This window comes from Mustela erminea, chromosome 20, assembly GCF_009829155.1.
Source record: "Mustela erminea isolate mMusErm1 chromosome 20, mMusErm1.Pri, whole genome shotgun sequence".
Taxonomy (NCBI): domain Eukaryota; kingdom Metazoa; phylum Chordata; class Mammalia; order Carnivora; family Mustelidae; genus Mustela; species Mustela erminea.
In genome coordinates this window covers 2,560,035-2,581,147 of record NC_045633.1, presented here as the reverse complement: position 1 = coordinate 2,581,147, position 21,113 = coordinate 2,560,035, and the positions used below count along the sequence as shown (strand labels likewise).

The following is a 21,113-nucleotide window of genomic DNA, read 5'->3' as shown; positions in this document are numbered from 1 at the left end:
AAGCGTAACTGATACATGCATTTAGCCCAGTGTCTGCATGGAATACGTGCTCAATAAATGTTTGCAACACAAATGAACCGATGAATGAAAAAGAGGAAAATGTTCGTCCTGCTGGTCATGATCACTCTAACACTGAGCACAGTACTTGCCACATACTGAGGAGGGCAGGTCCTATCATCCAGCCTAAGCAACCCAACAAAAAACCTTTGGCTTTCAAAGGCTTAGGAGAAAAAAATCTCCTGGGACCCAAGGAGGAGGGGAAGGTAGTAGTGTGTGGTCTCTAAGGGAGCAATGCTTGAAAGTCTGTCCTGACCAGGATCTTTGGGCTGGCGGTGGCCTGGGCAGTGGTTGGTGTGAGACTCCAAAGAAATTCTGGTGGAGGAGGTCTGTGCAGCAGCAGGAAAAAGGACCCAACCTGGCCATGAGGCTCTGGGCCTCTCCCTCAAGTCGGCTTTTGCAGCTTCCAGAACCCTCTACCACCTGCTCCGCACCGATTCAGACATCTGTGAGCCCCTGAGCTGCCTCTCTCAAAATGCAGTTACCATCTGCCTTGGAGTTGTCCAGACAGCTAGTGAAAATGCAGAATCCTGAGCCTAACTCCAGAACTGCTATAGCAAAAAACTCCAGGGGCGGTGACCAAGAGCCTGGGTTTCAAGAAACCCCTCACTGCCCTAGGGGACCCATGGGCGCAGAACAGGAAGGGGGACCTGTGTTAATAGGTTGGAACCCTGGGATTCCAGAACAGGCTAGGGAATAGAGGCTGGAGACGTATAGCTGTCCTATCAAACCTCACCACCGCAGGGGATATAGGTCCTCATACGCACTTCATGGAGGTGAACACTGAGGTTCAGAGAGGTAGTAAGTATTTCAGGCTGCCTGACTTCCTATCCACGACTTTTTGCTTCCACTCCAGCGGCATCCAGTCAACAAAATACTTTAGGCTTTTGCCCTCCTACTCTTTTAAAACCATTTCAGGCTACTAGCTTCTTGCTGAGGTGGTAATGCTTAAGGAGAATGAAGGTACCCAAGGAAGGTTGGGTAAGTGACCAGCCTTAGGTCCTTCAGTGAATGGAAGATTCAGTACCAGGGGCGGGCGGGGGGGTAGGGCAGGGTTTCACACCACCTTTAAGCAACTGGAGTCAATTAAATGTCTCTTCTGTGGCCAAGCTGAACGTTGTTTTCCAGCTTAGAGTTTTGTTTGTGTGTGTTTTAAATAAATTTGGTGATTAAGCCACAAATGTTCCCAGCACATTTGGATATATTTAAATTACAGGCTGCTTATCAAACGGAGACAATTCACAAACACGGACATAAGCGGTGCCTTTTGTTGGTTCCCAGCCTTCCCGCGGCACTCAAAGTGTTCTGTCAGCTTGATGGCCAATTCCGAGGCTGCCTGGGACGAGGGGAGGTGGGGGGGGGGTGGGATTGGCAATGACACACAGGACGCCAAGCCCCACGGTGAAAGACTGTGATTCTTTTCTTTTATGAAAACATTTCAGTGGTGCTTATAACTCATCTCAACAAGCCAGTTTTGAAAACACAAGTTGGCAAAGTGATGTTTGTCTCTGCGTGGCATCCCTACTCACTGGGACGGGCCAGAACCCCATTCCTGATCACTGTGGTAGAGAATCCGAGGGTCCTGTGTTCTCTTTGGACCCTTTGCTGTAGGGCCTGTTTGGGATCCCAGAGGTCCAGAGTCCACCCTCCCATAGTCTCTGCCCACCCACTGTCTAACAAAGAATAAAAGAGGAAGGAGTAAGGGCAGACTTCCTTGTGAGCATGACTGCAAGTGGGGAGAGAAAAAGGTGACCATAAAGTCTGTGAGCATCTTCAGGGTTAGGCAAAAGATTTTTTTTTTTCTTTTATAGGCTGCGGAAAAGAATGAGGAAATGGCATGATAAGGTTGCCTAATGGGATAGTAGTTCAGAGAACATTCTGCCCGGTTCTTAGGAGGGGCTGTCTGCTCCCTTAGGCCTCTGGGAGGCCAAGGTTTAGGGGCTGGAGGAAGGAGAGAATTTAATCAAATTTGGTTAAGAAGGATTTTGCTCAGATTGATTACTACGGACAAGCAGTTCACTAACCACTTATAAGGCAAAGAATGGGAATTTGGAGGGTCTGTGTCTGGCCTGGCCATAGGTAAACAGGGAGAGGCATCCATGAGTTTGCCCTAAGTCCCACGGAAAAGAGGGTTCTTTGCAGCAAGTCATTTTCTGGAACACAAAAGGGTGTGTTCCAGAGGGGAATTCCTTCAACCGTCACTGTTTTCTAGGCACACAGGTCTCAGGCAAAATTCAGCATTGTCCCCGCTCAACGGGGGGGGTGATAATTATGATAATATTCTATGAGTTTAGTATTTTTTCCCAGATTTTAAAAATTAATTTTATTTATTTGAGAGAGAGAGAAAGAGAGAGAGCATGAGAACAGGAGGAGACACAGAGGCAGAGGGAGAGAGATGATCTCAGGTAGGCGGCGCACCGACTGCCAAGTCTGATGCCGGACTCAATCTCACCACCCTGAGATCATGACCTGAGATCAAAGAAATCAAGAGTCGGAACAGTCAGATGTTCCACCGACTGAGCCACCCAGGTACCCCATGAGTTTAATATTTTAAAGCGCTTTGAAAGTACAGGTTTGTAGTAAATGCTCAATAAATATTTGTCAATCTCTCTTATCTGTGAGCTTTTCCAGGGCAGGGGCTGAGCTCACATGATGTTTACTTTAAGACTAACACACTAACACCACTCTGCTGAATGGGCCTTGAGCAAGCCCCAGTCTCCTCATCTATAAAACATATTAATCTCCACCTAACTGGGGTCTTAAGATAATCACAAAATACTGAGGAGTCTCAGGGCCCCAGAAAATGCCCAGCACGTCCCTAGCCAGCAGTGACAAAGACCCTCTCTTTGAACTAATGTTAGCAGGCTCTTCTGAATCCTTTTTCTGACTGGACGTTTGAGCGCTGTCCTTGGCTTGTGGAGCCCAGTTTTAGCAAGAATCCTCTTGGGCCAGTTCAGCAAAAATTCCCCACCTCTGATATCTGATCAAATTCCTTATTCTCTACCCCTGATACCTTACCACTCTGGCCTGTGCAGTCGGTTTAGCAGAATTCCCCTTACCCCTGGTGCTTCCTCTTAGTAATGTCTATGCACTGTCCTAGACCCTCCCCTTGGCTATAAATCTGCACTTGTCTTTATTTGCAGTTGTGCCCCTCTTCTCCCTATCACCAGCGCCCCCCACCCCGCCCGTTGAGGAGGTATGTCGTCTGCTTTACCACCTTTGACAGGTGTGGTGAGTTTTTCTTCCGTACCAAGAAATGAATTCCCTTCCCTTTCCTCCTCGGACTCCAGACCCAGTACGAGCAGAACTTCCTACTGCCTCTGCTCCTCGCTTCGAAAGGCCCGAGTTCCTGGAAGCCGCAGGCAGTGCGCTCAAAACCCAAACCCTCAGGGATGCCCACAGCACTCGGGGTCGGGGCAGCGCTGGCCGGAGTGATTCTGGCCCCCCCACCGAGACCCAGGACCTTCCCACGTGCACGGGCAGTGGATGCAGCACGTGGGGGCTCACATTTAGGATCTGTGACTTTCCCCAAACACAAGGATTTGGCCCCTTTATTTCGCTGGGCATTTGCTGGCCTCTCTGTAAACCAGGGGGGGGAAAGGATCATCTTAACAGGACGGCCCGGATGGAATGGTGGATGCGACGCCGACAAGCCCACCTAGTCATCAGGGCGGAGGAAGTCGCAGGTGTCCCCCAGGTGGGAGGAGAACCGGAGGAAAAAGCCTCCAGCCGGCCGGTCTGCAGCCCCGAGCGGGACGGGGCGGAGCCGCCGCATCGATCGCTCGGCGCTCGGCTAGCGCTCCGTGCCGATAAGGTGAGCCCCGAGGGATCGATGCGGCGGCAAGCCCGACGGCCCGAAGGAGGAGGCCGGAGCGCTCCGACGGGACGGAACACGTCGTCGCCAGCCTCTGGGCGGCCGCACAGCACCCGCACTCGGAACCGGTGAGTCGGAGCAACTGCAGAGGACGGGCGGCTCCGGTTCTGTAGAGCCGGAGGAGGGGACCGCGCAGGCGCTGTGTGGAAAGCCGGGCGGGGGCGGGGGGGAGAGAGAGAGAGAGAGAGAGAGAGAGAGAGAGACGGCCTCGCGCGTGCGCCTTGGAAAGCCCGCGGCGGCCCTACGCGAGAGAGACGGAGCCAGACGGCCTGGCGCGTGCGCTCTGGAACGACCCGTGGCCGCTCTCCAAGGTAGCAAAACGGGCGTGCGTGGGGCGGTGAAAACGGAGGGCGCATGCGGCCTGAGCGCGCCTCCGTGCGCCGGTGACGAGCCCGCTCGACATACGCCTGTCGTTTCGGTTTGGCGCATGCGTAAAGCCCCCGTAGGCGGTGTGGGCCTGCGCCGTGCTCCGCTCCCCGCCTCGCAGGGGTGCCGCCCTAGGGCGCCTGCGCGGTTCCCCTCCGCCCCCGCGGTGGGGTCCCGCGGAGCTGAGTCTCGGTGCTCGGCAGGCCCGGGGTCGGCGGGGACGCCCAGGCCCGGGACGGCGCGGCCCGCAGGATGCCAGACGGACTCTTGCGCGGGTGAATGAAGCGTTCCAGGTGTCCCCAAGCCTCCCTAGAAAGCTCTTGGGGTTTTGCACAGCTTTCGGGGAACAGTGCCACGGTAAAACTGCAGAGATTTCAACACTGACCGCGCAGACTGTTCTCTCACCCAGAAAGCTGGTTCGAGGGTTCTGTTCCGGAGGGCACCCGGCCAGGCTTCGCATGACCAGCCTGCGCTCTTGGGGCAGCCCGAGACCTTGCTGGGGGCCCTTGGGGCAGGGAGTGCAGCAGTTGGATAAGGCCCACCTGACCCCTTCTGCGAATCCTGCTGAGATTCTTTTTTTTTTTTTAATTAATTTTAAGATTTTATGTATTTATTTGCCAGATCACAAGCAGGCAGAGAGTCAGCAGAGAGGTGGGGGGGGGCAGGCTCCCCGCTGAGCAGAGAGCCCGATGCGGGGCTCGATCCCAGGACCCCGAGATCATGACCTGAGCGGAAGGCAGAGGCTTCACCCACTGAGCCACCCAGGCATCCTTCCCGGTGAAATTCTTAAACCATTTCTTCAACCAGTTTAAAGACTATCCTGGGAGCTGCCTTAGGTTGTTAAAGATAAGAGAATTCTAGGATGACTATGGTGGGTTCCTAGCAGGCTTTCTTTTGTAACCCCCAGAACCCACTTGGGCTGTTCGCTAAGGAAAGACTAGTTTTCTTCCCTAATGTGCTCTGGGTGGGTGGTGACTTTAGGAAGTCAGGACCAGAGTCCCTGCAGGCTGTCTTCCATAGCCTATACTTGGCTCCTCTTTGTGCGTGTGTGCGTGCGTGCACGCGCGTGTCTTTAAAGATTTTATTCATTTATTTGACAGAGACACAGCGAGAGAGGGAGCACAAGCAGGGGGAGTGGGAGAGGGAGAAGCCGGCTTCCTGTGGAGCAGTGAGCCCCATGCAGGGCTCCATCCCAGGACCACCTGAGCCGAAGGCAGATGCTTAACAGCTGAGCCACGCAGGTGCCCCTCCTTTGTGCTTAATACCACCAATAGGAAGCTTTTCTTGAAGTCAGCATTAGGTTGATTTACAAAGCCCAGATCGAAGCCACTCAGAGAGGTTAGTTCCGATAGCCTTTATGGGAGCCCCATGCCAAGATTAGCCTTTTGTGCATCAATAAAAAGGCCCTGTTGATGCCAAGACACAGTCCACTGAGAAGCTATTCTCTGCAGTCTGTACCTTACCTTCCCCTGAAAGCTGTCCCCTCTCACAATGCTAGTACATTGGTGCTCTGAAAGGTCAGTTTAAAAAGTCAGGGCAGGGTGCCTGGGTGGCTCAGCCATTGAGTGTCTACCTTCGGCTCAGGTCATGTTCCCGGGGTCCTGGGATCGAGCCCCACGTCAGGCTCTCTGCTCGGCAGGCACCCTGCTTCTCCCTCTCCCACTCCTCCTGCTTGTGTCTCTTTCCTTGTCAAATAAATAAATTTAAAAAAAAATTTTTTTTTTTAAAGTCAGGGCACAAGAGCGCTTGATCTGACAACCTGCACCGTCACTTCCTTCCCCCAAAAAAGGCTTCTGTGAGCAACAAAAGGTCTCTAGGCGGATACCGTGGAGTTCTAGGAGACCGACTTGAATGTGGTGATATAGGGCCCCTCAGGCCTTTTCAGGATGAGGGTGACCAGTGGTCTCAGTTGGCCTGGAATGACCCTAACTTCTGATTTGTCCAGTCCTAACTATTAACTATTTAGATAAGAAATACTGAAATTTACATATATATGAAAGAAAGCTACTAACAGCCATCCGGGTACGTAGCTTGTGTAAAATGAAATTCTTGCTTGCACAAATGAGAGTTCCAAGCAATGAAAAACAACATTGGAGGAAATGCTAAGAATACAAAATTTTACAAGAGAAAAATGGATACCAAGCCCCCCCTCCAAAAGGCGGGGGGGGTGGCGACAGGGTCTTCTATATAGCCTCCTGGTTTGTTAGAAATATTCTGTAGTTAACCTTCCCATCACTGACCTCCAGAAGGCCGTTTCTCCCATCTCTGCTTAGGCCTTTTCATTTCCTGTGGAACCCTGGGAGTCCGACTGGAAGACCAGTCTACAGCACCGCTCGGAGAGACTTGCACGCCATTTATTTTTTACTCCCTCCTCTGGAAAGCTGTTGAGTATAACCTTTTATAAAAGGCAGTTCAGTGAGGAACTCTGGGAAGCCAGTCGATAAAGCCAGGTCTCAAGGCGACTCTGGCTGATGAATATAAATACCAAGAAGCCCCCCCCCTTTTTTTTTGCCAGACCAGTACATGGGGATGCTAGCGGGCTGATTTGTAAAGCCAGGACTTGAGGCCACTTAGAAAGGAGTTGCATGTAGCCTGTAACGGACCTTCATCTTCAGTGGAGGGCCAGAGCGAATGGCCGGTTGGGTGCAGGCCCCTGCTTGCAGCCCACGTGAGGCCACCTGCTCTGTCAGGTTCAGACAGTCAGCAAGAAGGTGCTTGGCCAGCCCGCGCAGGCCTGCTTCTCCTGTGAGTCCACCTGGTAATGGGAGCTAACGGGAGGGTTCCTTGGTAGAACATACCCTGGTTCCTGGTTTTCCGGAGACACCGGGGTAAATCGATTGGTTTGTAAAACTAACACAAAGCCTGGGTTTCACCTGGTCCCCAGACGAGGGCCCGATGTGTAAGGAAGCCGCTTTCTGAAACCCTTGATGAGTCCTCTTTGAGAGCCTGCCCCATGTAGTACCTACCGCATGGCCCCTCCGCCAGAGGCTGTTTGCTATGGCAACTGTTTAAAAGGCAAAGGCTTGGGGCACCTGGTCGGCTCAGTCCTTGGGCCTCTGCCCTCAGCTCATGTCCTGATCCCAGGGTCCTGGGATCCAGCCCATGTCCGGCTCCCCACTTGGCGGGAGGCCTGCTTCTTCCTCTCCCTTTCCCCTGCTTGTGTTCGCGCTCTCGCTCTGTCTCTCTTTCAAATAAATAAAATCTTTTCTAAAAATTTAAAAAAAAAAATAAAAGGCAAAGGTTCTAAGAAGCTGTAAGATTAAGATTGCTGCAAGATTGCTCAGATAACGACCAGCCTGCTTCCTCCCCGTGCATCGCTGCTTCGTGCTGCCAACAGACGGTCTTCTGGGAGGCTAGTGGGTTTTGGTTTGTTCTTTTTTGTTTGTTTGTTTGTTTTTTATTTTCTAAGATTTTTAAGCCATTTTAAGATTTATTTTAAAATTTCATTAGTGTTCCAGGATTCGTTGTGTATGCACCACACCCAGGGCTCCATGCAGTACGTGCTCTCCTGATTCCCTGTCCTCCTCTGCTCCGGAACCCTCAGTCTGTTTCTCCGAGTCCACGGTCTCTCATGGTTCGTCTCCCCCTCCGGTTTCCCCCAATTCACTTTTCCCTTTCTTCTCCTGGTGTCCTCCATGTTATTCCTTATGCTCCACAAATAAGTGAAACAATGTAAGTGACTTTCTCTTCTTCACTTACTACACTCGGCATCATCTCCTCCAGCCCCGTCCATGCTGGTACAAATGTTGGGTGTTCGTCCTTTCTGATGGACGCATAATGCTCCATTGTATGTATGGGCCACATCTTCCTTATCCATTCGTCTGTTGATGGGGCATCTTGGTTCTTTCCACAGTTTGGCGACTGTGGCCATTGCTGCTGTGAACACTGGGGTACAGATGGCCCTTCTTTTCCCTACCTCTGTATGGGGTAAATACCCAGTAGTGCAATTGCAGGGTCATAGAGTAGCTCTACTTTCAGTTTCTTAAGGAATCTCCACACTGTTTTCCAGTGTGGCTGCACCAGTTTGCATTCCCACCAACAGTGTATGAGGGTTCCCCTTTCTCCACATCCTCTACAACACTGTTGTTTCCTGTCTTGTTAATTTTGACCACTCTAACTGGTGTAAGGTGTTATCTCACTGTGGTTTTGATTTGAATCTCCCTGGTGGCTAGTGATGATGAACATTTTTTCATGTGTCTGTTAGCCATTTGTATGTCTTCTTTGGAGAAGTGTCTGTTCATGTCTTCTGACCATTTTTTTTACATGATTATCTGTTGTTTTGTTACTGGGTTTGAGGAGTTCTTTATAGATCTTGGATACCAGCCCTTTGTCTGTAGTGTCATTTGCGAATATCTTCTCCCATTCTGTGGGTTGCCTCTTTCTTTGGTTGACTGCTTCCTTTGCTGTGCCGAAGCTTTTTGTCTTGATGAAGTCCCAAAAGTTCATTTTCTCTCTCTTTTTTTTTTTTTAAGATTTTATTTGTTTATTTGACAGAGATCACAAGTAGGCAGAGAGGCAGGCAGAGAGAGAGGGGGAAGCAGGCTCCCTGCTGAGCAGAGAGCCCGATGCGGGACTCGATCCCAGGACCCTGAGATCATGACCTGAGCCGAAGACAGAGGCTTTAACCCACTGAGCCACCCAGGCGCCCCTCATTTTCTCTTTTGTTTCCTTTGCCTTTGGAGACCTACTTTGAAAGAAGTTGCTGTGGCTGATGTCAAAGAGGTTACTGCCTACGTTCTCCTCTAGGATTTTGATAAATTCCTGCCTCACGTTGAGGCATTTATCCATTTTGAGTTTATCTTTGTGTATGGTGTAAGAGAATGGTCAAGTTTCATTCTTCTACACATAGCTGTCCAATTTTCCCAGCACCATTTATTGAAGAGACTACCTTTTTTCCACCAGATATTTTTTCCTGCTTTGTCGAAGATAATTTGACCACAGAGTTGAGGGTCCATCTCTGGGCTCTCTACTCTGTTCCACCGGTCTATGTGTCTGTTTTTGTGCCAGTACCATGCGGTCTCGGTGATCACAGCTTTGTAGTAAAGCTTGAAGTCAGGCAACGTGATGCCTTCAGCTTTGTTTTTCTTTTTCAACATTTCCTTAGCAATTCGGGGTCTCTTCTGGTTCCAAATTTTAGGATTGTTTGTTCCAGCACTTTGAAAAAGGCCAGTGGAATTTTGATTGGGATGGCATTGAAAGTATAGATTGCCCTAGGCAATATAGACATTTTAACAATTTATTCTTCCGATCCGTGAGCATAGAATGCTTTTCCATCTTTTTGTGTCTTCTTCAGTTTCTTTCATGAGTGTTCTGTAGTTCCTCGAGTACAGCTCCTTTACGTCTTTGGTTAAGTTTATTCCCAAGTATCTTATGGTTCTTGGTGCCTTAGTAAATGGAATCACTTTTCTAATTTCCCCTTCTGTATTTTCATTGTTAGTGTATAAGAAAGCAACTGATTTCTGTGCATTGATTTTGTATCCTGCCATGTTACTGAATTGCTGTGTGAGTTCTAGTAGTTTGAGGGTGGAGTCCTTTGGGTTTTCCATATAAAGTATCATGTCATTTGTGAAGAGAGAGTTTTACTTCTTCTTTGCCAGTCTGAATACTTTTATTTCTCTTTGTTGTCTGATTGCTGTTGCTAGGACTTCTAATACTATGTTGAACAAGAGTGGTGAGAGTGGGCATCCTTGTCTTGTTCCTGATCTCAAAGGGAAGGCTGTCAGCTTTTCCACATTGAGGATGATACTCACTGTGGGTTTTTCATAGATGGAGTATATGAAGCTGAGGAATGTTCCTTCTGTCCCTATACTTGAAGAGTTTTAATCAGGAATGGATGCTGAATTTTGTCAAATGCTTTTTCTGCATCAATTGAGAGGACCATGTGGTTCTTCTCTCTTCTCTTATTGATTTGTTCTATCACATTGATTGATTTGCGAATGTTGAACCACCTTTGCAGCCTAAGGATAAATCCCACCTGGTCATGGTGGATAATTTTTTTTTTTTTAAAGATTTTATTTATTTATTTGACAGACAGAGATCACAAGTAGGCAGAGAGGCAGGCAGAGAGAGGAAGGGAAGCAGGCTCCCCGCTGAGCAGAGAGCCCGATACGGGGCTCGATCCCAGGACCCTGGGATCATGACCTGAGCCGAAGACAGAGGCTTTAACCCACTGAGCCACCCAGGCACCCGGTGGATAATCGTTTTAATGTACTGTTGGATCTTATTAGGATCTTGCTGAGAATCTTGGCATCCATATTCATCAGGGATATTGGTCTGAAATTCTCCTTTTGGGTAGGGTCTTTGCCTGGTTTGGGGATCAAGGTAATGCTGGCTTCATAGAGTCTGGAAGTTTTCCTTCTGTTTCTATTCTTTGAAACAGCTTCAGAAGAATGGGTATTATTTCTTCTTTGGATGTTTGTAGAATTGCCCCGGGAATCCTGGACTCTTGTTTTTTGGGAGGTTTTTGATCATTGCTTCAGTCTCCTTACAGATATTGGTCTCTTCAGGTTATCAATTTCTTCCTGTTTCAGTCTTGAATAGGTCTTTATAGGTTTCCGGGAATGCATCCATTTCTTCTAGGTTGCTTAACTTGTCAGCATAAAACTGTTGATAATAATTTCTGATGATTGTTTCTGTTTCCTTGATTTAGTCGTGATCTCTCCCCTTTCATTCATAATTTTATTTATTCGGGTCCTGTCTCTTTTCTTTTGGATTAGTTCGGCCAGTGGTTTATTGATCTTATTAATTCTTTCAAAGAACCAGCTTCTAGTTTCATTGACATGTTCGATTGTAGCTCTAGTTTCTCATTGATCTCTACTCTCATCTTGATTATTTCCCTTCTTGCGCAAGGGGTTGGCTTAATTTGTTGTTGATTTTTCCAGTTCTTAAAGGTGTAAAGAGAGCCGGTGTTTTCAGGATTTTTCAGTTTTTTTGAGTGAGGCTTGCGTGGCTGTGTATGTCCCCCTTAGGACCGTCTTTGCCATATATTACAGGTTTTGGACCGAAGTGTCTTCATTCTCATTGGTTTCCATGAATCGTTTTGGTTCTCCTTTGATTTCCTGTTTGACCCAAACATTCTTGAGCAGGATGGTCTTTAGCTTCCACGTGTTTGAATTCCTTCCACACTTTTTCTTGTGGTTGACCTCCAGTTTCTAAGCATTGTGGTCTGAGAATATGCAGGGAATAATCTCAGTCCTTTGGTATCGGTTGAGCCCTGATTTGTGACCCAGTATGTGGTCTCTTCTGGAGAAGGTTCCATGTGCACTCAAGAAGAAGGAGTATTCTGTTGTTTTAAGGTGGGACGTTCTGTATTTACCTATGAGGTCCATCTGGTCCAATGTGTCATTCAAAGCTCTTGTTTTCTTTTTTCTTTTTTTTTTTTAAAGATTTTATTTATTTATTTGACAGAGAGAGATCACAAGTAGGCAGAGAGGCAGGCAGAGAGAGAGAGGAGGAAGCAGGCTCCCTGCTGAGCAGAGAGCCCGATGCGGGACTCGATCCCAGGACCCTGAGATCATGACCTGAGCCGAAGGCAGCGGCTTAACCCACTGAGCCACCCAGGCGCCCCAAAAGCTCTTGTTTTCTTATTGTATGTTTTCTGCTTGGATGATCTGTCTTACTGAGAGTGACGTGTTAAGATCCCCTACTATTAATGTATCATATCAGTATGACTCTTTACTTTGTGTTGGCTTATGTAGTTGGCTGCTCCCCTATTGCGGGCGTAAGTATTTACAATTGTTAGATCTTCTTGGTGGATATACCTTTTAAGAATGATATAGTGTCCTTCAGTATCTCTGACTACAGTCTTTAGCTTAAAATCTGGTCTATACGAGAATCGCTACCCTAGCTTTCTTTTGAATCCCGTTGGCATGAAAGACGGTTCTCCATCCCTTCACTTTCAGCCTAGATGTATCTTTAGGTTCCAAACGTGTCTCTTACAGACAGCATAATATGGGGCTTCTCGTGGCCCCCTTCCCTGTCGCTCTCGACCCGCAAGAACGACCCGCAGACGAGGTTGAGTGGCAAACTTCTTTATTGTCAGTCTTCTACATATCTTGATCCGGGAACCCCGCTCCTCAAATTAAGCCCCTTATTATAGTATCAGTAGTTACAAATGCCCAATCACCATATCACGTGATTCACCTAAACACCAATCAGGAGGACTGCTAGTCACCTTATCCATGAGCATGTGAGATGCTCGTGAGCACCTACGTGACTCCATAGGTTTCTATTGTTCTACAGATCTTGTGCCTTTCCCAAAACTACAAGTTAATCATATACCCTCCTTGTGACTCCAGGCATTGAACGTGCGTCGTCCACGAGCGCACCCATTTTCCTTGGGTTAAACATTCACAGTCCCATTATCCTGGGCCTAGTCACCTACGTGACTGCCATCCACAAGTGCATGGCTCCCCACATCTCCCCCTTTTCTTTTATATATGGCAGGGATCGTGCCTGTCTTAGGTTGCCAATCCTCAACACACATGCTTACCCGTCATCGGGTACTCCCCCTGGCCGAGGAGCCCCTGTCTTAGGTTGCTATGGTGAGGGATCAGTCTTACCCGTCTTTGGCTACCGATCCAGCATACTAAGCCATATTTGGGGAGAGGTACCAGCTCCAGAGCCCACATACATACGTGAGTTAAAATTGTCACGCGTGTGGTAGACATATAGCCTGAGGAGGGAACAGGAGTCAGAGGGCAATAGAGCAATATTAATATACTAATGATCAAAGAAGGTAAGGCAGAAATCGCAGCATGGTTATTCCAATACTTCTAATAATTTTTACTTCATGCTGCACCTTTTATATTATTTTTCTTCTTATGCTTTGATTGTATCATATGTAACTGAGCACATGTTTTCTTTTTGAAGTTGGACCAGACCTTTAGAAATCCTCCTCCTATAAGCAATAGACATAAGATGATTCCCAAAATTCCTACTAGAATCCAGAAGGTATAATGTAAAATATTTCCTGGGTTAAACCCCTGTAAAGCATCTTTTAAAGTAGTCAAAATACGACCAGCCATTTTTGCTGGATCAGATATATCTAATCGCGCATGCCCAATGGTAGTGATTTCTCGTTGTAACTGTAAAAGATCTAGACTAACATTAGTATCATGCCAAATTCCCCGCAAATGGTTGTGTACTTTTTCCCAAGAAATATTATTTGCTGACAAGGGCGTCACACAAATATGTTGATAGGCACCATGGCACATGAAAGACATTTGCGCTTTTAGAGCAGAGAGTTGTGTGCCTAGATATTCTACAGCCTCTTCTATTCCATCAAGGCGTGCTAACAATTTCTGATCAACATCTTGTTGTATATGTAATGCTAATGAAATATTTTGAGATAACGCGTTAACATGATCAGCAGTATGTATGGTCTGTGCCAATGCGAAAGAGGATACCGTAGCACTAGCTATTAAAGTAATAAGAGCGCCTATTCCAGCTATTAGCATTCCAATAAATCGCCTTTTTCTAGACAGCGCATTTTCTAGTTCTAAGGCAAATTGATAACCATAATTAGCATACCACGGTCCCTCCACCTCAACAGGTAACAAGAAAAAAGGTGGTTGCATAACTAAAAACACATGAATAGGTACATTGGGATTATACGTATCAACGGGCACACAATTAGAAAGCTTACAATTAATACAACTTATGTGATAGAGACCATTATCCTTAATCACTTGCCCCCTCCCTATTACAAGCAAAAATGGTTTAGGTACACAAGTACGAAAAGTAAGACTTCCCGATTCCGGTATAGCTCTAGAATTATTAATAGGTCCCATAGCGGCGGCTCTTTGATCCTTGAAGATTCATCTCTTGTTCCGGCCTCAGTGGAATTGGCTCCATCTTCCGGAGGACAGGCAGCAGAACAGTCATCATCATTCTCACCATCAGCAGCAGCATCTTCCACAGGTTCTACCGCGACCAGCCTGGTGAGGCGTTCCGGTACCCAGATTGGAGCAGGCGCGTCCTGCGGAAAAACACAAAGAGAACCTCGGTGCCATCTAAGCACCGGGTCGGGTTTGGATAATTGGCCTTGCAAGTCTCCTGCCCCTTTCAGTGTCTTCCAAGCCCTGAGGGCCGCCGTGGCTATCTGTTGATACACCGCAGGGGGGTATGTACTCTGCACTTGGGCCCCGAGGTATGGCCCCGTGCCTGTCAGCATTTCCAAATTCCATTGCGGGTTACCCGCGGCTGCATTTCTCCGTGCTGTGTCCAGACAATTGTCCTGATTTTGGATTTTCCATTCTAGATATTGTCCTCCACTTAATATCGCCCTGGCCAAGTTGGCCCAATCCTCGGAAGCGAGATAGAGTGTTCCCAGCGACTCCACAAGGGAGACCGTAAAGGCTGCCTGGGGCCCATAGCTGCTAACTGCCTCCTTCAGCTGCTTCACCAACTTAAAATCTAGTGGCTGGTGGTACCTCTGCTGATTCTGATCTTCTAACACTGGAAAAAAACCTTTCCCCGGGCCAAGGACCTCTCTCCAATTCTCCGCGGCGCAGCCCGAACAATAGCACGTCTTGGTGCAGCTGGGCTTATAAGGCGGGGGCCACTCATGGGGTGGCGCTGTGGAGCTAGAATGCGGAAGCGGCGCAACTTTCGTTTTTAATTTTGATTGTGCCATAACTGCGGCTTCCGCCCCTGTTCTCAGCTGCGCCATTACTTCTCCCTGCACTCTTAACTCTCCTAATAGTTTTTGCAATTCCGCCTCTTTATCCTCAAGTTGTTGCCTCATGGCTCCCAAGTCTGTCTGGAGACCGGGAGATTCCTCCTTCTTGTTGTTTGCCTCTATCTTTCCTAGCTCCTGCAACTCGCTTTCTGACATCCCTTCTGAGCTTTCGCTTTCAGGAGTCAGGGTCTCGGGAGGAGCCCTTACGGGATTCTTCTTTCACTTGCTTAAAGACTTCCCCTCCCTGTAGTACTGCTCGCTGCAGGGGCTCTCGGGGGGAATGCAAACATACTTTCACCAGGGACCACACGGCGAGAGTCCCCGGGGATGTAGAGAGGCAGAGTTTTAAATCCTCGCCCAGGTGTTTCCATTGTGGCACATTTAAAAGCCCTTCCTCTATAAACCAGGGGGCAATCTCTGCTACTTCTTTTAAAAAGGCTCGGGCTGTTTTTGCCTTTAAGGGGGTACCGTTCATCTTGAGAACGTCTTTTAGGGGATCTTCCATTCTACGTCTACTAAGCTCGTTCCCCATCCCGAGGAAACTTTCACTTGTATCGTCCCTGCCGAGGGAACTTTCACTTGTATCGTCCCTGCCGAGGGAACTTTCACTTGTATCGGCAATTTCACCGGCCTCTTTTAAGAAGGCGCGAGCAGTTTTAGTCTTTAATGGAGTGCCATGAGCTTTCAAAAGGTCTCTCAATGGACCTTCCATTTTATAGCGGGCAAGTTCGTTTCCCATCTTTGGAAACCCTTACACCTCTGAGGAACCTTAAAAAATTGCCCACTAACAATAGTCCCCAGAGACTTCACCCCCGTCTAAAGACAGGAAATAGGCGCGCACTTTAGCTCGTCACCCTAGGGCCCTTTAGGGTGAACTTTCTCGTTGCTCTTACCCCAATCCTCGGTCCACGTCCAGAGTCGGGTTCCCGGGTTTCGGCACCAGATGTCGCTCTCGACCCGCAAGAACGACCCGCAGACGAGGTTGAGTGGCAAACTTCTTTATTGTCAGTCTTCTACATATCTTGATCCGGGAACCCCGCTCCTCAAATTAAGCCCCTTATTATAGTATCAGTAGTTACAAATGCCCAATCACCATATCACGTGATTCACCTAAACACCAATCAGGAGGACTGCTAGTCACCTTATCCATGAGCATGTGAGATGCTCGTGAGCACCTACGTGACTCCATAGGTTTCTATTGTTCTACAGATCTTGTGCCTTTCCCAAAACTACAAGTTAATCATATACCCTCCTTGTGACTCCAGGCATTGAACGTGCGTCGTCCACGAGCGCACCCATTTTCCTTGGGTTAAACATTCACAGTCCCATTATCCTGGGCCTAGTCACCTACGTGACTGCCATCCACAAGTGCATGGCTCCCCACACTTCCCGTTCTGTTTATCCTCCCATTTCAGTCCGAGTGCTCCCCCTCCACAGTATCTCTCCATTGATGATTTTCTGCCCCCCGCAGAGATCCGGCAGTGTATAATCTTATATCTTAGGCTGATTTCATGGGTGTTCAGAGTGTACTGGTAGATATGTAGCTCAATTCAGGGGACCGGTTGAAACAGGGTCTCCTACCTCTCCGCCATCTTGCCCCCTCCATTAATTTTAAGATTTTTAAGTAATCTCTACATCCAGCGTGGGGCTCAGACTCACAAGCCTGAGATCAAGAGTCCCACACTCTACCGACTGAGCCAGCCAGGCGCCCCAGAGAGCCTAGTGTTACTAAAGCTACTTTATGTGGCCAAGAGGAGACTGTCCCATGCGGGCCCTCTCCCAGAAGGCTATTTGACGTGGCCGTCTCCAGGAGGCCCTCTCCAAGGCTGGTTTGCAGTGCAACACAGGGGCTGCCTGAGGAGGCTGATTTCTGGAGACGGAACACAAGCCTTGGGAAGCCTGTCTGCGAAGCAGTGCTCGAGGCCACGTGTAGAGGCTTGCTTTATAAGGCCCCACTCAGCCTCACAAAGGGCTTCTGTTTGGGAAGGTCACCCTGAGAAGTCAGTCAGCAAAGTCCATAATCTGCATCCCAGGGAACCAGTTGGGAGCCCATTTAAAATCCTCTGGGAAGCCATTTTTCTAAGGCCACTAAGAGACCAGTTTACAAAGCTGGTGCATAAGGCCCTAGTGGAAACCGTTTTTACAGTAAGGCAAATAAGTGGTCTTCTGGGAGGCTTTTTTATAGACCTTTGTGAGAAGCCAGGATATGAAGTCTCTGAGGTCTTTTGGATCCTCGAGACTTCTTGAGGTCGCTTCTTAAGATACTGAGTCACTCTGACGGGGAGGAGCCACGAAGCCACCCTGCGAGGCCGGCTGATGGGCTCACATGCGTTTTTGTGGGTGGGTCGTGGATAAGGCCATGCTGGGAGGCTGGACTGTGAAGCCCTCCCAAGAGTTTTAAATCTCTGCATGCCCTCTTCCCCGCCAAGTGCTTTGGTTAAGTCATTCAACTTCTCTGCTTTAGCTTCCTTAGCTGTGAAGTGGGGATGATGATACTGTCTTCGGGTTTCTGTAAGAATTAAGTGCCTAGGGCATCCGGGACTTATAGCCAGTACTTTGTATGTTCTCGGCATCCTGGGGCCAGTGTGAGATTTGGTGAGATTATCTCACAGTACCGTCGGTATTCTACCTGCTGTTACTCACGAGCTGGGGAGAAATGAGCTAACCTGGAGCCCAGAAATAGGGTTGGGGCTGTCCCTCTTCAGTTCCCTGTCTGCTGCTGACTTCTTCATACACATGGCGCTAAAGGAAGCCATGCTTTTTCCTTCCGTTCTGTTCTGTGAGTTACAGTTGAGTCCCAGCGTGTCAGGGAAATCCGGACCGGGGTGTTATTTACTGCTGTATAACAAATCACCATAAACTTAGTTGCTTAAAACAATGTGTACTTATCAGTGTCTTTGGGTCAAGAGTCTGGGTGTGTCGTAGACGGGTCCTCTGCGTCAGGATCTCAAAAGGCTCCGATTATGGTGTCGGTCAGGACGACGTCCTTATCGGAAGGTTCAGCTGGACAAGGATCTAAACCCCTGTGGTTGTCAGAACAATTCAGTTCCGAGGGCCTCGCTTTCTAGCTTGCTGTTGGCTCTAGGCCCCATCGTCCGTTTGCCATGTGGGTCTCTCCAGCAGGGCCGCTTGCATCCCCAACGCGCACACGCCGGGAAGGCAGCAGGGAGAGTCTGCTAGCCGCAGAAGTTACAATCTCGTGTATCCTGAGCCAACGGGCATCCCATCACCTTTGCCATCTTAGGCCAAAATAAAAAAAAAAGGAGCCCACATACCAAACTTGCACACCTGCTGGTTAGAAGCAAGTCGTGATAGTTTTCTATTGCTGCCACGACAAATTACTTCAGACTTGGTGGCTTACGATTCTCTGGGTTAGAGGTTCAATATGGACTGACAGGGCTAAAATCAAGGACTCCATAGGACAGTATTCCTTTTTGGGAAGCTCCAGGGGAGAATCCATTTCCTTGCCTTGTCCAGCTTCTAGAGGCTTCCACACCCTTCAGTTTCTGACACCCTCCCCCATCTTCAAAGCCAGCAACACTGCATCTCTCTGACCCTTCTGCAGTCACCTCTCCCTCTGGCTCAGACTTTAGCCAGGAAAGATTCTTCCAAGAGCTCCTGTATTAGGTTGGGCCCAACCATATCATCCAAGATGCTCTTCCCATCTCAACATCCCTGTTCCTGATGGCATTTGCAAAGGCCGTTATTCTGTCTACTCGGTGGTAGGTCCTGCCCGTGCTCAGGAGGAGGGAGTTGGAGAAGGGTGTTAGTAACAGGAGGCAAGGACCACCGGGGAGCTGTGGCTCTCTCCCCGTCCCTGGATAGGAGGCACCTAATCCAGTTTCGTCACAGGCAAGTTTTCTTTCTGGCCTCCACCACCCACCAGGGGATGCTGGGTGACGTGCCTTGTGTGGGCCAGGTAGGGTTCTTTGTTAACCAAACCAGCCAACCCGGGCTGCCATAAGGAAGAAGACGTTTCTCGGAGGGCCCCAGTGGGACCACAGAACGAAAGGAAAGCTGGAAAGCTGCCCTTGGAAAAGAACAGGAAGGCAAGTGGCTGTGTGGTCTAGGAACCGGGGACAATCTGTGACAAACGGGGACCCTGGCAAGAACAGTCTGGTCCGGAACAGCCCGTAGGAGACAGCAAAGCACCGACTGTCCCCGCTCTAGCTGATCACAGTGCAAGTCATTTTCGGCTGAGGAGGCCTTCCGGTGTGGGTCCATATGCCTGGTGGGGAGGCTCCTGCGGCTCTGTCATCCCCCTGGGCCTCAGAGTCCTGCCCTTCCAGCCGCGGGGTAGGGAAAGCATGGAGAACGCTCCAGGAGGCGTGTGCGGGCCAGCCCTGGAGTGGCTCTGTCACGGACGTTCCCGCTAGCTACCACTTGGTGGCATGGTCCCATCTCATTGTGGGGGACACCTGGAGATGTCGTCTGTGTGCCCAGGACCAACGAGGACTGGATCCTGGCGAGCTTGAAGCGAGGACGCTTTTGTAAATAGAGTTTTATCTGAACGCGGCCATGCCCGTCCGTTTACATACTGTACACGCTGCATGGGCAGGGCAGTGACACGGTGACTGTCCCGCCCGCCAGGCCGGAAAGGTGGCCTCTCTGGCCTTCTACGGAAAGAGTACCGAGCCCCAGTGTAGAGCAGTCTCTGCAGAAAGAACAGTGGTCCCTGTTTCTTGGTATCCACGGAGATGGGGACGTAACGGCTGTGAGCCTTACCTCGTGTGTCGTAGCGCAGGTGGACAGGGATTGCGAGCAGTCAGGAATCCGGGACGACCTCCTCGCGTGTTAGTCCTTCTGCACGTCTGCATTCGGCCGGCCTGCCATCTGTAGGTAATGCCACCGAAGGCACCAACTGTGATATTTTTCCTTTCTCTGTGGGTTTTATGTATTTCCACGTCTCTTCCTGAGACGTTGAGACCTTGTTCCTTCGGGAGTCTTCACTGAGTCCCTGCTGGGAGCCAGACTCCGGGAAATGAGACCAGTTCCTGTCCCGGAGAAGCCCCCCAGCTAGCACGGCAGAGACGGCCATGTACGCTGGTATCCGGAGTCCATATGGGAGACGCGCGGTTAAAGAAAGAGCTGCTCCAACACAAGATGCTGTCAGAGGGCACTGGCGGGCTTCCCATACGGGGTCGTTGAGGATGGACCTCAAAAGTCGGATGGCAGTTTGCCAGAGAGGCGGGGTGTCCGAGGCATTCAGACAAGGACAGTATGTGATCCTCTCTGAGAAAACATTTCTCTGGCACCCACGGCAAGCCTGATCCTGTGCCAGGTCCACAATGTAGCCGTGGCTCCAGACAGACGAGGGCCATGCCCGTAGAGTTTATGCCCAGCCGAGGAGGCCACTGTAGAATCACAACCCGTGCGATGCCGTCACAAGGACGCGTGCGGGAACCTAGAAGGGAAGATGTCTGCGCGGTCTCTCTGTCTTTGGAAAATAACTTTAGATAATTTTTTACTTTTTTTTTAATCCTATTTATTTATTTTAAGATTTTATTTATTTATTTGACAGAGAGAGAGATCACAAGTAGGCAGAGAGGCAGGCAGAGAGAGAGGAGGAAGCAGGCTCCCCGCTGAGCAGAGAGCCCGATGCGGGGCTCGATCCCAGGACCCTGGGATCATGACCTGAGCCGAAGGCAGAGGCTTTAACCCACTGAGCCACCCAGGCGCCCCTTTTATCCCGTTTTGATTTAATTATTAATTGATTTTTTCATCACGATACATGCACTGCTCAATCCCCGTCCCCTGTTTCACCCATCCCTCCCTCTGTGCCCCTCTGGGAACCATCAGTTTGTTCTCTAGAGTTAAGGGTCCAGAGTCCAGAGTTTCTCGGCTTCTCTCTCTCTCTCGGCTCGTTTGTTTTGTTTCTTAAATATCACAGGAGTGAGACCATATGAGAGTTGTCTTTCTCTGACTGATTTCCCTTGGCATTATCCTCTCTAGCTCCAGCCAGTCATTGCAGATGGCAAGATCTCAAATTTTATGGTTGAATAATATTCTAACACACACACACACACACACACACACACACACTTACATCACATCACATCTTCGTCCGTTCATCTATCGGTGGACACGTGGGCTGCTTCCATGGTTCGCCTGTTATTAAAAATGCTGCAGTCACCC

The 21,113-nt window shown here is 49.2% G+C and overlaps 1 protein-coding gene across 3 annotated transcripts in view; it reads left to right on the top strand.

Annotated features, from left to right (window-relative positions):
- The first annotated feature begins 3,834 nt into the window (after positions 1-3,834).
- Positions 3,835-21,113, top strand: part of KDM8 (lysine demethylase 8) — a 30,008-nt gene continuing 12,729 nt past the window's right edge. Inside the window, exon 1 of one of the 3 annotated variants that reach the window (XM_032328594.1) lies at positions 3,835-3,999. The gene's annotated coding sequence lies outside the window, so the exon portion shown is untranslated. Of the gene's footprint in view, positions 4,000-4,027; positions 4,243-21,113 lie in introns of those variants that run through there. The other 2 variants (XM_032328591.1, XM_032328593.1) reach the window with 2 other exon arrangements.